The following is a 3,957-nucleotide window of genomic DNA, read 5'->3' as shown; positions in this document are numbered from 1 at the left end:
ATGTCTTACTCTAGGCACGAGGGTAAAAATCTATTATATTTGATTTGTGCCTGCGGCTGAGCAAAGTCACCGCGAAGCTATCATGCTAAGCTAACAGACAGCGTTTCGTTTCAATTGGTGTCCGTGTTATCTGATGACCGACTTCCTCCAGCGTCCATCGTTGCCATTTGTAACAGAACGCTATAAAAATTCGACAGGAATCCGTAGATGTGAATGTGACAGTGAATGCTGTTTACAATCACATTTCAAATGGTGATACGTTTTGAGAGTCAATTTTTTTTAACATTTGAAAGAACGACAGACAATAAAGGAAATCGTTCACCTGTAAACTGGGAAACTAGTTACTCCAAAACACCAGAAACTGACACATATCAGCATCCAGCCTCGAGCGGAGAGGAAGACAGGTGTCTAACAGTATTTAATACTTAATTTACAGTGTCTTTGTGTCTCCTGCCATGTTGGCAGACTGTTCCTGTGAAGTTTTAGAGGGCTGTGACCGTCTTAATGCTACTTTTAAAGTTTCAGAGCTGCAAGGTGTCCTGCACTCATAGCTGCTATTTTAATAAAACTAAAGAAAAAGGGGTTCTTCAAATCACATAACGCATTTGTTATGAGTGGAACCTAATCACTTTGTCTTTTGACGTCACTGAAGGAAAAGATCGCATCATATTTGTGACCAAAGAAGACCAGGAGGCACCCAGCAATGCCGAGCTAGTAGCAGATGACCCCGATGATCCTTATGAAAAGCAGGGTGAGTGCCTCCGCCTCTGAACTGTCCTTTAAACAGTCCCCCAAGGTCTAATTCCACTTATTTTCTATGGTCATAAAGTCATTTAAAAGCTTCAGAAGATTTAGGTAGTTTTTGTTTTTTTTTAATTAAGCTCAGCAGTGCCCTTGTTATCTATTAAATGTTTCTCAAAGTCAGTACTTCATCAGCATTTTATCAATAAGTCAAGAGTGGATATTTTATTAGTCTGTTGTTTACTGATAATTGTGTGGTTGCTGCAGGTCTGATCCTGCCCAGTGGAGACATAAACTGGAACTGCCCATGTCTGGGAGGCGTGGCCAGTGGACCATGAGGCTCTCAGTTCAAGGAGGCCTTTTCCTGTTTCCACTACAGTGAAGAAGAGGTGAAGGGCTCCGATTGCCTTGAAAACGTCCGTAACCTGCAGGAATGCGAGCAGAAGAACCCCGAGCTCTACCCCCAGGAGGAAGACGAAGGCGTCGCCACTCAGCAGGAGTCCGACTCTGCTCTGACCTCCGCCGCCCCACCTGACACTTCTGCCTTATCGCCCGAGAGTGAACCATCTCCGGCTCCTTCTGCGGTCACGCCTGACAGCTCCTCAGCCACAGACGGCCAGACTGCCAGCTGAAGTCACTGATGTTTAATTTGGGCTTTTCTGCTATTTTTTACCTCATAAAGAATCAGTCGAGATTCTTCAAAAAAGCAAAGCTGCTGTGGAAACATCTGTGCAGTTTATAAATGTTAATGATTCTGTATTGGCTGACATTTGGGGGGACACATCTGTACATCTTTACATCTGTCGCCGTATGAACATTGGTTTTGTTCAGTAACGTAATAAAAGGCGTTTCTTGTCCACACGTGACTGCGTACTGTTGACGTCTTGATGCTGTCGGAGGGCTTCAGTCGGAGGCTGTGGTCACGTCACTGTTTCATTCAGGTGTTGATGACCTTGATGGTTTTACTCTGAAGTTGAAACAGCTGTTCCAACACCAGCAGATGGAGCTACAACAGAGGGGAGAACTCTGCTACTGCCTGCTTTCCATTTTTTCTGACACTTTAATATAACAAACATTACAGGCTGAGACTACCCCCCAAGGACAAAGTATCCCTGACTATCTCTTACTTTCAATCAGTTTAGTCTGAAAAACAAAATCCACGGGCCAAAGCCGCAGCAGCTCATGCAGATCTTACGTGTGCAGGCGTGAGGAGAGCTGAGGGCCATCGACGGGAGGCGGCGGTAGCCGTGCTGGCGGCGGTGGCACCTGGGGTTGTGTCGGCAGTTGTCACAGACGCCCCCGCTGGTACCTCCAGAGGAAAGCCACGCCCGCTGAGAGAAGTGACAGCTGTAGGCGTGGCCGTGGCACTCGCACCCTGGAGACACGGAGAGACGTGCAACACTGAGGATGAGCAGTTCTGGTTATGACCATGGTGGAGAAGAGCAGTGATCAACACACACAGAAAAATGACTGTAGTTTTTTTATCAATGGAATCATGAACTAGGAGGTAGAGAACATGAGGAGAACGTGAGGAGAACCCACTCCTTCAGGCAGCAGCCCGGCGTCCTCAGGGAGTCGCTCAGGTGGGCGGCGTCTTCGTCCTCCATCCGATTGGACGACAGGTCGAGGATCTCCAGGCTCCGGTTGTACTTCAGCAGGTCGGCGAGGAGATGGCGGTCACACGGTTACTATGGAGACAACAAGACAACAGGCCTGAAGACTGCAACAGAGCCGTGTGTGTGTGTGTGTGTGTGTGTGTGTGTGTGTGTGTGTGTGTGTGTGTGTGTGTGTGTGTGTGTGTGTGTGCGCGCGCATGCAGGAATGATGATAGATGCAGTTTTAATTAAATTGGATGGAACTGAAAACCGTTCTCTGGTTTCCAGTTTCAGTAAATCAAACTTTTGGAACCAGCGGATCTTCACCGACATTCTGAGACATTTTTCTTATTTCCGGTTCGTTTTACAGAAAACCGAATCTCACCCGGAACCTTCCGTCTCCCGCAACACCTCCGAGACGGCTTCGATCTTATTTTCAGGACAAACCGCTTCGTAAACCCCGGAAAGAGTTTCCTCTGCCGTCTTTGCTGTTTTTAGAGTTACCATGGCAATGGGAGCGGACGGCGTCCGACGGACAGAAAGCAGCCCAAAACACCCGAAAACACCAGAGAATAACCGGATTATCTGAGACCGACTCCCGCAGCACGTTTCAGCTCATTTTATTAAACTCTAGCGTCCGGCTGGCAGAAGAATCTGCTGTCGGATGATTTAAATCATTTTCTGTCAGAAACACAAACATGGACTGTGTGTCGTCAGTCACACCGGCAGCTTCCTGTTTATCATCGTCACACATTTGGTTTAGACTTCATGTGAACACAGCTGATCAGTAAATGGCCATAAACGCAGATTTACTGAAACACTGATTCATTTTTTCATTCCAGTCTGTGAAGGTAATTTTCAAGTGTCACACAAATCAAAGTTTATTTCTAGAGCACTTTTCATTTAAAAACAAAAACAAACAAAAATAATCAGTCTCTAATAAAAAGAAAATAAAGCCACACCTTCACCAAAGTCAGGCACGCACACATACACACATACACACATCAGGGTTCACGAACGTCTGTATCGAAAAAAAAAAAAACAAATCGGCTAAATAAGAAGGAGCGACAACGTTAAAACATTTAAAGACTAATACGAGAATCTTAAAATCCATCCTGTCTGCCGTTATCAGGAGTAGTGTAATCTCAGAACCACTTGCCTTAAAGGGGCTGTATCCTGCTTTTTTAGCTCGTCCAAACCCTAGAAATGGCATTAACATGGTAATAGTTTATTTTTGGCGCAAAGAAAAAGTCGTTTGTGTGAAATAAAAGATTTTCTGGGGTTAATTCTGAAACCCGGAAGAGAAAACGCTCTGTTTCACTGAAATCCCGCCTCTCCCCCTGTGGACTTTGACTGACAGCTACTTCAACCAATCACAGCTTAAAAACAAATTCGCTGGCTAGCTTTAGCTCTTTAGCTCTAGCTTCTCTACACGTAAAGACACACGAAAACGTCTTTTCCTGTGAGAAACTCACCAAGCGCAGACCCTTCAGACCCTTCAGACCCTTCAGACTCTTCCTCTTGCTTGATTGTTGCTTTCAGACGATGGTCAAAGTTTTTCTCCGTAATCAGAATTACAAAAAACAGCAACGCTGATTTCCGAGGGCCTGCGGGAGGGGGG

General features: G+C 45.7%; 1 pseudogene; it reads left to right on the top strand.

Annotated features, from left to right (window-relative positions):
- LOC115394591 (mitochondrial intermembrane space import and assembly protein 40-A-like) lies at positions 1-1,373 on the top strand (annotated as a pseudogene).
- Positions 1,374-3,957: the final 2,584 nt, after the last annotated feature.

Source organism: Salarias fasciatus, chromosome 9 (genome assembly GCF_902148845.1).
Source record: "Salarias fasciatus chromosome 9, fSalaFa1.1, whole genome shotgun sequence".
Lineage (NCBI taxonomy): Eukaryota > Metazoa > Chordata > Actinopteri > Blenniiformes > Blenniidae > Salarias > Salarias fasciatus.
This window is presented reverse-complemented; position numbering and strand designations above follow the sequence as displayed.